We start from the raw sequence: 13,111 nt of genomic DNA on the forward strand, positions 1-13,111 counted from the left end.
CTCCCCTAAACAAACTCAGAATCAGTCCTAGGTGAGAACGTACGTATTCAGACCAAGTGTGAAAACCCAAACCATGCCAGAAGAATAAATAAAAAATGGAATGGAATGCTTTTTCATTTGTAAAGCATCTTGATTTTACATGCACACAATAATTTTATTAATTATAGGTTACACTAATCCAGGGGTTCCCAAATTTTTCGGCCAAACAACCCAAAACAGACATTATGAAATTTCTGTGAACACACACCTTAGCCTTTTTAGTTTATCCTTATAATTTACTATCACACTTGTAAATCCATATTCAGTAAATATTTTGCCATGTTTTATTTTCATGTTCATTTTTGTGTGACTTTTCACTTTTTTGTTTTTCCACTGAGTCAAAGTCACTTGATGTTGTCGAGGAACTAGGGCATGTAGAGGGACTGATGGACTGAGAAATTTGCTTGTTTTTATTGATGAACTCCTAGTTCACTATGTCAGGATAGTGAAAAAGACTAAAATAGCAGGCTTAATTTAAATGCTGTTTGTTTGAGTGCGACCTCCAGTAACGTTTCAAAGCAGTAGCACATGAAATCTGTGTTCACAATTAGAGAGATATTTGTAATATTAATTTTTTAAAATTAAATAAATGAAACAAAAGATTCCATTGTGGATTTCTCTCAAGACCCCATTTGTAAATCAAGAGACCCCACATGGGGTCATGATCTCTAGGTTGGGAACCCCTGCACTAATCATTAGTCATACAGTTTCCAGTTATACATTGAGTAAATACAGTGTATATTGTTGGTAGTGCCTGATTTCAGTTTGATTTTAAACCGGTAAAGTAAGAAAAGTGCTAACCCTGCCCCTAACCTTGAAGTTAATACTTACATCATTCCACAGAAATGCAAATACTGTATGTCTGAATTTGCAAGGGAATGACCATGTTGTGTTAATATAATCAAAGTCAAGCATTAGTATAAAGCTACATCTGCTGTTGTAGTTGTAACGTGTTCATCACTTCTGGCTGGTGAATATCAGGAGCTCTCTGTTTTTTCTTTCCCTCCATCCCTTTCTCCTCCCTATATTTTATGTAAAATCCTACCTGTATCCCAAATTCACAGAGAGGCCTACTGCTATCTAGATTCACAGCTTTTGTCCCATTTGGAAGCTGTGCCTCCGACGGGTCAGAATCTGTTTTGTATATTTTTTCATTATAGACTTTAGTGACCAAATAATGCATCTGAAATCTCAAAATGAGTTTGGCTCTCTTCTCTTTAACACTTTGAATTTTTTTTAAACAGTCACTGTTTATTCTCATGAATATTAATACAATGCTTGCCCAATATATCTCTCTGTATCCCATTCTCCGCTGTCACAGTCCTCCCTTAAACCACATCGCAGTGGAGGAACAGATGCATATGAAAATGATATGTAATATTGCCTAAATATTTGGCAGAGAGAATAAGTAACCGAATATCAGAGAGGCAGCTGTTGATCTGATGCCAGGGTTTCTCTCTCTCACTCTCTCTGTCTCTCTCTCTCAGACGGCCTTGGTGGAGAAGGGTGATTTCTCACCGGGGACCAGCAGCAGAAGCACTAAAGCTTATTCACGGCGGGGTCCGATATCTACAGAAAGCCATCATGAAATTAGATTACGAACAGGTAAATGCTTCATTTTTTACTCTGCCGCTGACACTTATCCGCCAGAATTCCTGGTCCTTCTGGTCATATTGCTTTATTTACCCTCACTCACCATTATTCATTCAAAAGAGGTCTTGACACGTTTGCATGGATTGAATGGTGGGGATTTTTTTCCTTCCCTCGCTCTCTTTTTTATTTTCTGTAAAGTTGTTTCAGAGAACTTGAGTACTTTTCTAGGGAGACAAGGTGGGTTAGAGAGGCCCTGTCATTATCAAAGATGGGAATTAATACAGAAAATTATATGAGAGTAATGGGTGGGCGAAGCGCAGCATTTGGGCCTCCTTTTGTCTGCGCGTTGTTAAGAAGTCAGCCAGGTTCAAACTGAAATGTCATCCTTTTCTGTTACATTTCAGAGTTTCTGAGGAAACTCATTATTTTAGGCCTGTGTTTTCCCCCTTTTCCACTCTTATTTGCCTCTCTGTATGAGCATACTAAGGTCTTAAAGGTGAAAGTGAGAGAGGCCCAATTAGTGAGATTGCAGTGAGAGGAACTGCTCACTCAGCACTATACTAGGATGTATAGACCAGTGCACAAGCCCAGAGCTGGAGGAGGAACAGGATTTTAGGCACAGTGCAGTCACACGCTCATTAGGTTAGCAAATTTATTGTGAAATATCATTTCGGGCTGTGTGAATGATGTATGATTATAATTTGTCTTTCACCACTAGATCAGGGTGTGTTTGTTTGGAGGCCTGAGAATCTCATAGAAAATAGCTAATAACAATTGTGGTGGTTTTCAAATGCAAGTTGTGTAATAAATCCTGCACTGAGCTTTGACTGGACAACTGCCAATCAACAAGAGTGGCTTAGTTACAATCCAGCTGTGAATAAGACAAAGCAAAGACACAAAGAAGTGCTTTATTTTATTCAGATTTTACTAGATTAAGTGTTCATTGTCTGTGTAGAGAATCTGGGCTCAGTCTTTAATTACTCCATCAATGAAGACTCTCAATGAGGAAAATCCTTTAATATTGGCTCAATCTGCTACACCAGTGTTTCTCTAATCGTAGACCCGGTTTATTCAACAAGCATCTCACTGACCAAATGTGATCCTTTGTAATGTTTCAACCAGCCCACCATAACGCTGCCTATTATTAATTAATAAAAATAATATACTGAATATTCAACATATAACATTCATAGCAGATTTATAATAAAGTACAGACAGTATAATTGCTTGACAAAGATTTTTTCTTTCATTTTGTCTTTCATTTCTTATATTTGCTGTAAGAGAAGCTAAATATCACTCACACGCTCAAATTGTCAAATCCTGGGATTGTTAGCTAACTAGCTAAGTTGACCCAGCCAAAATGTATAGCTAGTGAGATATCATTTTCTGTCTCAAATAAAATGAAAATTGGAAATTGAGGAAGAAAACCATAACGCCAACCTCAACTGTCTACCACAGATTTGTTTATCTTGCTTTATACCAAAGTGCAGTAGAACTTTCAATTCTGACTGGGCAGAAGATATTGATTACTTGTGTATTACAGAACAGCTTGGAAGATAGCTCCGGCTACAGGGTAAATCACAGGTTTATATTAATGCACTACCTCTAATTTGTTGTCGTTATAGTATAGTAACCACTCACACAGGGACTTGTATGGCAAACGCTCCATATAAACTGAATAAAACAAAATATGTAATTGTTGATATGGTGAACTTTTCTTTAATGAAGTTGTTTATTTAGCATTTTAGGAAGGAGTCTCCAGTTTCAGTGCTGTGTCACAGTCAGAGGTAAAACTGTAACTTTAAGATTTCTGACCACATCACACCATCCTGTTGTTGATTATTTTCCTACTCTGGGAATATGCTAACATGCTGGATGTCAAGCTCCTCTGTATAGTATGGAATCAAATACAAATATATTTTCTGCTTGGACAGATAATATGATAATATACTACAAATATGAGGCACGCTATTCTTTTTTTTTTTCAGAAAGGTTCACAGGGCACCATGCTGGAACAAGAGGTTTGCATCAAGAATGGGAAACTGTGAGGTTTTCAGATACAAATACAGATATTTGGAGCACTAAACAGTTACAGATACAGATAGTGGCATTGCATTACACCTCACTCTATAGTAAGAGGATATTTTCTTTCAGTAGCCTTCCTGCTATCAGAGGTATTTTTTTATACAGAACATATATGCAGCATTACCAATCAGGCTTGCTCCAATATGGCCAATGATCCCTGTTGGTAAAACAAGATAGTAGATAATAAACTGATTAGTGTTCAAGGATGAAAGGAGGTAGAGGCCAGATATTTCCTCCTCTTAAAAAAAAAATCTCAGTCTAGTCAGTCGGTGATGAAACTGCGTCTGACCCAGAAACAGCAGTCCTACTCTGACACTTTTTGTGAACGTCGCTTCAAAAAAACACACAACACAGCAAACTTTCCGTTCCTTACAAAACACTGAGAGACAGAACGAGAGAGAGAGCTGAAAAACTGAGTGTAAGTAAATTTGAAAATGAGAGCCCCATTGCTGCTTCCCCCATGTCTTTGAAGTGAACAGAGAGTCTTGATTTGATTTCTGCCGTTTAGTATCAGCACTTTTAATTGCACATGACATTTCCCATACTTCACTGTGGTATTTAATGCAGAGGACAGGTGGGGCTCATTAATGCCATGTGGGGGAGGTTCCAATCCACACTCATACCCTACACCAGTTTTACTCCAATCTTGTGCTGAAGGGCCAAGGTTCTGCACGTTTTCCTGCTCAAACACTCCTGATTCAACTCATCAGCTAATTATCCAGCTTTCCTGAAATCAGGTGTGTGAAATCAGGTATGTGTTAGAAGTGATGGATGGAATTAAGAAGCTTGGTGAAACTTTGGCACATATGTGAATGACTCCTGTAATCCTCCATACTTCAGTGTATTTACCCTTCAGTCAGTGAAAAGACTGGCCACTTTATTAGGATCACCTACACTGTATCAACTCAATGACCATCTTATTAGATAAACCTCTATAGGTCACTGTGTAGAATATATACACAGTTGCTAACTGTTACTATGCACCTGTCCAGCAATGGAAAGGGACCACCATAGGACTGCTAGTGACTAGATATTCATTGAGTAATGGACTCTTCTCAGAACATCAGTCATACTGACATTGTAGTGTTATGTTAGTGTGTGGTGTGTAAGAAACAATGCAATAAGAAAGTTATTCATGTATAGAAAGCGGCATCTGGTCACATAAACCTTCAGCTTGAGCGCTATCGTTTGCATTAGTACTCTACATGTACTCTACAAGGGAGAGATCTGTCAATCACAGTGACTCTAGCCAATCACAGAAGTCTGTGAGCTTATGTATGCGGAAGAGGGGTGTGGCTAAGCAGAATACATTTGCAGTTTAATTTATAATTTTTTTGATAAAAAATATACTACTATACATAATGAATACTACTTAGAGATACATATAAATATATAAAATAGATATTTTAAGGAAAGCCATGCTATTTGGATATACAGTATAGAGAAGAATAACAGTTTTGTTACAGTGATAAAATTCTGGTACTAGGTGTTCACTGAAGTAGAAGTGACAATCTGATCAAACTAAAGACAAAAAATGACAAAAGGTATGAAAACATGACAAGGCATATATCACTTATTGTGGCTGAAGAGCTTTGGCCCTTGAGTGATTTGTGACAAATACACATTATGTATTGTGTTTTATTTGCTTATATTTGTTGGAAGGAGGGATTTCACCAGAAAAAAACAAAACATGAATACCACTGTGTTAAAGTGTTGTCTATCCTCTAATGTCTACTGTCACATGTTATTAATGTTTATTGAGGGAATTAAGTGCCCTTAGACTTCTGATATTGAATAAAGTGGTTTTCAGTTCTTTTCTCAGTACAGGGAAATGTGTTGTTTGTTCTAGTTGTGGCTCATGTAGTGGTATACAGATAAGGTTGACAAAAGTGAGTATACCTTTAATACAGTCATTTGTTGAGTGTGAAATATTAGGAAATATAGAGAGCCTTTTCTGTCTTTTCTTTTTTGGGATGAAATGCCAGTTTGGATTGTTTACGCCATTCTGCACTCGCCACTGGTGACAGCCCTGCAGTGTGTAGGCACCAACAACCTCAGACTGGACCTGACTGGTGTTGATATGCATACAAACACGTATAGATGTGTTAAATGTTTGTGTCACACCATTGCAACAAACCATTTACAGTGAGAATATGCTGTCCTTGTGATGAGCTGGTACATCTTCTGTAAGCAGGTAAAGCTAAAACGTTTCCCCAGACTGGTAGAAGACGTTGTGTATTATTGAGATGTTTTTAAAAATCCAACACATGCAAGGATGTTCCTGGATGTGCCTGTTCCCCCTAAATCAGCTGGCACTGCCAAATGTTTGATTGAAAAATATTTTGGATTTTGCATTTAGGGTTCTCTGGTTTCTTCTCATCTCCCAAAAAATTGGCAGTAGGCAGATTATCAAATCTAAAGCCCATAGGTGTGATAAGTGTGGACTCTGACCTAGTGCCCAGTGCTCCTGGCATAGGCTCCGGATCTACTGCAATTCTGATTACTGAATGAAATAGATTATGGTTTTATCTTCATAAAAACACAACACTAGCCTATTTGTTGAGGACTGCATTTAATACACCATAGTTATAGCTATCAACCCCTCCAAGTTTCCCAGCTTCCTTGTGCAGCACTACACCAGGCCAATTTGTAAATATTGATAAGGAAAGTGACTTGGTGAGTATTTCTTTAGATGGATCTAGCTACAATTTTCCATGTCTAATTGCAAGATACACTACTTTCAAAACGTAGTTTCAGAAAGAGCTTATTTACAGGATATAAATAATTAAAGCTTGTTACTTACAGTCCAAATTTAAATTGCTTAGGTTTGGGGTTCAATCAAAATTTCAAATGGTTGTTCCATCTATTATGTTGTGTTTCTATTCAAGCACGCCTAAATGTATATTTCTGGCTACTGTTCCACATTTTCAGTCATAATGAAGTATTTAAGGTCAAATGTATTAAGAGAGATTGTAGACCTTTAGACATCAATTGTGGCTTATAATTACTACAAAACACACACATACATATTAGAAATGCAGTGGCCTCCAAAACAAGAAAATAGCCAGCAGGCCGTTCGCTCCAGCTATTTCTACCGAATCTCACGTCTCTTTCTCCAGGCTACAAGTGCTCCGTGTTGGCATGTGGAAAACAAAGCATATGTTCATTGTTAGCCTGGGTGTATATGGCATGTCCTGTTCGCTCAGCCTCCACACCGTCGCCGCTAACTCCCAACTTTGTTTCTCAAGGCTATCTGTCAGTCCGCATTTGGTGTCTGAGGACACACAGATTCCCATGCACTGAAAAAGGCATGGTGAAGGAGGGGGACACAAATCTGTCAGCCTTTCTTTCATTTAGCAGAAGGGCATTACACACGACAGTATTCATATGTCTTCACTTACTGATATTATTTTATTTCTTTTTTTTTCTTTTACAGCAATCTAATATTTTTTTTCTTAAGCAAATTTCTGAATGTTTGTTTGAGCCTAAGAGGAAATTTATTTAAATACATGCACATTTTTAGGTCAATTTTCAGCAGGCGATTGCTGGGACATTTCCCAGTTTAAGCTCCTTTATTCTGGACATGATACAAAATGCACAAGAGGTCATGCAATAATCTATTTTTCTATCTTCTACAACACCACAGGAGACCAATTATTTAGTCATATATTGTGTCAGTGTCTTATATACTTTATAAAGACATTTAAAGAAAATAAAATGTTTGTAGTAAATTGAAAGTAAATCATACTTCAATTTATTTTTTCTCTAATGATATTCTTTGTGGTTGTGGGTATTTATGTCATGTTCCCCTCTTTTTTTTCTCTTCCCCTACTTTTTGCCAAAGGAATGATTATGAGAGAGATGTGTAGGATAATGACTGTGTTCTCCACACCCTCCTCTACCTGCAGTGGTTTAATCGGTGCCGTCAGCCCAGCCAAGCGTCTCTCCATATGACTGCCAGACACAAAATTCATTGTCCTTACCATTACTGTCACTTTACTGCCAAATGTCCTGCCCTGGACTCACTCTCACTCCACTGGGTTTGGATCCCTCCAGGAAAGGCTGAGAGAGGGATACAAGGCAAGGGGAAGAGGGGTGAAGGGATACAGAGTGACAAAGAGAGGGGATCATCATTATGGCATTGTCTCAGTGAGAGCATAATTATCAGTTGAAGATGAATGCAAACAAGCTAGGTGATAAGCATGCTCCACCAAAATGTTTCACAGATTGTATGCAAATATTAAAAGCTAGCAAATGCTACTTGTAAATTATGAATAACGCACAACAAGGTCATATAATCCAAAGAGTAACAGCCAAAGACATTCGTGCATGAAGAAACTGAAACATATCCACTCACTAGCCACTTTATTCTGGTAGCAATACTGGTAGGGGTACTGGTGTTCCTATTAAAGTGGCCGGTGAGTGCATGGAGAAACTGAAACACGTACACTCACCGGCCACTTTAATAGGAACACCAGTACCCCTGCTATTTCAGGTAATTTTCTGATCAGCCAGTAGTGCAACATATAAAATCATAAAGATACAGGTCAAAGCTTTAGTTCATGTTCATATCAAACTTTAGAATGGGAAATTAAATGCGATTTCAGTGACTTTGGCCATGGCATATCTTTAAAACTGTTTTAGAAACTGCTGATCTCTAGAGTTTATAATGCCTTCTGGTTCAAACTGACAGGAATGCTACAGTAGCAAATAACCACTCTTTACAACTGTGGTGAGCAGAAAAGCATCTCAGAAAGCACAAGACATTAAACCTTGCAGAGCCTAGCAGATGGGCTACAACAGCAGAAGGTCACATTGGATTCCACTCCTGTCAGTCAAGAACAGGGATCTGAGGCTATGGTGGGTGCAAGCTCACCAAAACTGGAAGTTTGAAGACTATGAGCCTGTGCAAAGATTTTCCTAATAGTCTGCTAAATATGAAGCAAAATTTGGGTTAATCCCACATGCTGGGTTAAATGAACAATGATCAACCCAACATAATGGGTTAAAAGAAGAAACTATTTTGCCGGGTTGGATTAGCCCAGTGTTTGTTTGTCCAATAGTTACCAAGGCATGTGACTAAAAACAAACACATTTGGGATGTATGCAGTTATATCTAATCACAATATTGAATGAGGGGCTAAAAACATTCACCAGATGTAATCACCTGAAGCTGTGAGAATCTACAGTCTGGGCTAAAAAGAAATCAGGCCCAGTCTCTATTTCATACCACTCTGTGTATTTACCCATGATTGTTGGTGGTGCTGCTGGTCTTGGTCCCACAAAAGCAAAAATAAATCACTTTAAGCCATTTGTTATAAACAAAAAGACAAAAAAAACATGTGAATGCCAAAAATTGAGCCTTAATTTGATGTATTTTTCCTTCAGAGAGGAAGGGCTTAGCCATGCTAGCCCATTTATACTAGTCCTCCATGTCTGTATGTTTTTCAAGCATACACCAGCATAGTTTATGCAGAAAGCACCGTGAATCAACTGAGAAAAAAAGATATTTCCTAAGCCTTAATATATCATGCTTCTGTATGTAATTTGTTTTAAAACTTGGCCTTTATATTTGCTTTGTATTTTTTTTCTTCTCTTTGCTTCCCGCTTCTTGTTCTAGAAAATTCCTTTGAGCACATGGTAGCATTAACCAGAGCCTAGCCTGCAGTCATTTTAAGGCAGAAAAGAGAGGAAAACAGAGGAAAAGAGAAAGATCAGGGCTACCTAGGCCATCTCATTCCTACAGCGGAACAATGTTCTCAGCCCACACCGAGGAGCTGCTCTTCCCTGGCAATAACAAATAGAAAGAGAGTTGCTCTAGACACCAACATTAAAAGTGATTAATCATTACTGCTCTCCTTTTTCCCCCTAACTAAAGGATTATACTGCAATAAATCTTAAAAGATGTACATAGGAATCAGTCCGTAATGAAACCCAGCTTTGTTCATTTGTCACCTTTTAAACCCTTTCATTTAAATTACAAAACTTACGACCTTGTGACTTGGAGTATAGATCTCTGGTATTTTCGGACCCAGAAGGGATTAATCCATAAATCTTAAATCCAGATTCTTCTGTTCATTAAGAGGAGTCCGTGTCAGTGTCTTCAGCAGACTCACACACACAAACACACACTCACACACAGACACACTCTTAGGGCCTGTCAGAAATTCTTTACTGACATAGATGGATGGTGGAGTAAGGTTGCCAGTGACACAGCAAATAATTATTTCCAATGATCAGCATGTTCTCTGTGCTGCTCCTCCTGCTCGTCTGCCTTAGAGATGAACCAGCACAGAATTAATCTCTTTCTCTCACGTGGACTCACATGGCAGTCAAGGCAACAGAGACAGCAGGAGTCTCTGCATTGTAAAACTTTACCTAGGATAAATAACCACAAAGCCAGTACTGCAAAGTTTTGTGCATTTTAACTTTTTACACGGCTTTGTATCAAAAGTAAACTAGTCAAATCTATTTTTTAGAATTTATAAAAACAGACTTATATCAATAACAGAAACTTTACAAAATAAACTGCAAAAGAAGGGCTAACAAGCTAATAAAAAATGTCTAACAAAAAAATAAAAAAATCGACAGTATACGTATTGTATTCACCCTGCTTTAATGTTCCTACAGTATATTTTGTAATGTTAAAACCTGGAACTGAAATGGATTTAATTGGGATTATGTCATGAATCTACAAAATAGCCCATAACATTTATCAGTCAACATCCTCAATATACTTTGATCAATATACTTTGCAAAATTATTAATGAATGAAAATCTAAAAGTTGTAATTGCATAAGTATTTAATTCTTGGTGCTGTGAAACCCCTCATAGGAAACATATCTGTCCAGTGTCACCATTTTTTGGCTAATGTGCATGTGTATACATAACTCCAGGCCAGAGATCTCTCTCATTCTCTGTCTCTCTCTCTCACTCTGTCTAAGTGTGTGTGTGTGTGTGTGTGTGTGTGTGTGTGACTTGAAGTGAGCTGCTATGCCCTGTCCCGTTCTTCCCGGCCCTGTTGCATGAGTGTGCATGTGCGTTAACATTCACCTCTGCATTTCTGATTCAATCTGACAGGCCCAGATGTGACAGATCTCTTCCGACACACTTCCATAGCACCAGTCAGTGTGCAGCGGGTGACTCAGCCTCCCCCTTCTCTCTCACTGTCCTGTTTCACCATAAAACACTGAAGAAACCTGAACGCTGCAGGTACAGCGCTGCCAGTGACTGTTAAGTTGACGCTTCGGAGAGGACAGATCCCGTGGCCTGCAACAGAGATGTTAGGACAGGTAAACACTACAAGAAGGAGAACTAATAGAAATATGTTAACTGCTAAAAAAAAGTGATTCGACAGAGTGGAGATGTGTGAATACTGTGTGCAGTGTTTTATTGTTGTATAGAGAGTACATGGTCTGCTCAGGAAACACAGATACTGTAAATACTACAGCAGTGATTAGAGAATGTAAAATCATAGTGAAATCATTGGTTATGATTAAAAGTAATTGTGACTTAACATACAAGTCGTGGTTACTTAGAAATTGAGGTTAAATCTACAACTCCTAAAGGTTGTAGCGAAGTCTTTCCCTATCAGAGAGGTTTTCAAGCAGAAACATTTTTGAAAGAAACCCTTTCTATCCAAAAAAAAAACTCTTTAAGAATCCATATTTTCAAAGATTGTATTGTCTTCAAGAATAATAGGCATTAATGAGAATAACATAACTTATGAATGTGTCAGCACTAATTTTGGCATGTTAAATGTCCAGCATCATGCACGTAGCCTTGCCGCATCACAGCTCCAGGGTCACCCTAGATCCATCCTGAGCTTGGGTTGCTGTCTGTGTGGGGTTTTGCATGTAGTCTTCATGTCCATGTGGGTTTGCTCTGGGCTCTCTGGTTTCCTCTCACTGCCCAAAAATATGCATGAAGGTGGATTTCCTACTAAATTGCCCCTAGGTGTGAATAAGAGTTTGAATGTGTGTGTGTGTGTGTGTGTGTGTGTGTGTGTGTGTGTGTGTGTGTGTGTGTGTGTGTGTGTCCTGCACTGGACTGGCCTCCCATCCAGGGTGTCACGCCCTGGTTCCACTGTGTCCCTGACCAGGATAAAGTAGTTACTGAAGATGAATGTTTTATTTTTTTTTGAAGTGTTTACAAATTGAATTTGAGTGAAATGATGAATGAGAGAGTTGGGTAGATTGTAATATTACAAATGGATATAATAATAAATAAATACCACTGTAAAAAAATGTTTATTATGAAGATTTCTTTGGCTCTAAGGCTTTCTCTTTTCAGCTAATTGACAGTGACTAAAGGAGAAATTGACTTTCTGACTCATGTTCACAAGAACATTTTTTTTTTTAAGCATAATATTTTGTGAGTGTTAGGTGTACGATATGCTGGAGCTCTTCAGATGTGGAGCGGCATATGAGGCAGAATTAACTCCTCACTCCAAACGGCCTGTGTTACCTTTTAAATGTCACACACACAGATGTGGCTGCACCGAAGATGAGCGGAGGGGAAAGGAGAGGCGCCTCTCTAACGTTTCATGAATAGTCATGAAGGGGTTGCTTTCGGAGCATGGCTGCCCCCTGATGTTTCTCAGAGCCACAGTGGAGATTTATAGACACTGTAGTCTGAAGAAGAGTCCTCATAAGAGCTAAAAAGATGCAGTGGTGAGAAAGACATCTCACCTGTCTAATTTCATAATTGGTATCTGACATTAATAAATGAGTGGCTGGTACTTTATTAACAATAGACTGTAAAAGTCTACATGTTCAGTAGATAATGATTTCTCAAGCCAGTCTATGTTAGACCTTCTCTCATAGTAACCTGTCAGAGTGGATTATCCTTTCATTACAGCATTGACATTCATATACATTTACAGCATTTAGCATCTCTATAATACAAGGAGTCAACATCAAACAGAACATCTCCTCTCTCAGTGATTGTAGAAAGTGTACTGATCACACACACATACACACACAGGCTCCTATGCTGCTCTTTGACACACAGAGGAGAGAGGGAAAATTAGGTATGTCTGCTCCCTATTAATTATAGTCCCTGCTTTAGTTTCGCATGGAGGCGGACGAGCCACTCCATTACGGTGAAGCTGTCGGCTGATAAATTAATAATCGGCCTTGTCAGGGCCTACAGATGAATGGGCAGCGGTGATTGATGCTGTTTTCTTTCACAGGGCACCAGTTTGATATGAGGGCCAAATGTGTTATCAGTGCCACCGGAGTCTTCATGTACGACACCCAGAACAGAATAGATGACCAGGAACTCAAGTGCAGGCCCAAACATCACTGTATGGAGATATGTAGCAAAGGAAAAAAAAAAGACGTGCAACAGTGTATTGCTTCTTGTTTGTTGTTTTATACCATGAGACAGATTT

General features: G+C 38.6%; 1 long non-coding RNA gene across 1 annotated transcript in view; it reads left to right on the forward strand.

Annotated features, from left to right (window-relative positions):
- The first annotated feature begins 1,524 nt into the window (after positions 1 to 1,524).
- The window catches only part of LOC117597423 (uncharacterized), a 35,878-nt gene continuing 24,291 nt past the window's right edge, over positions 1,525 to 13,111 (forward strand). Inside the window, exon 1 of the long non-coding RNA XR_004578256.2 lies at positions 1,525 to 1,644. This is a non-coding gene — a long non-coding RNA (uncharacterized LOC117597423). The remainder of the gene's footprint in view (positions 1,645 to 13,111) is intronic.

Source organism: Pangasianodon hypophthalmus, chromosome 5 (genome assembly GCF_027358585.1).
Source record: "Pangasianodon hypophthalmus isolate fPanHyp1 chromosome 5, fPanHyp1.pri, whole genome shotgun sequence".
In the NCBI taxonomy this organism is placed as follows: domain Eukaryota; kingdom Metazoa; phylum Chordata; class Actinopteri; order Siluriformes; family Pangasiidae; genus Pangasianodon; species Pangasianodon hypophthalmus.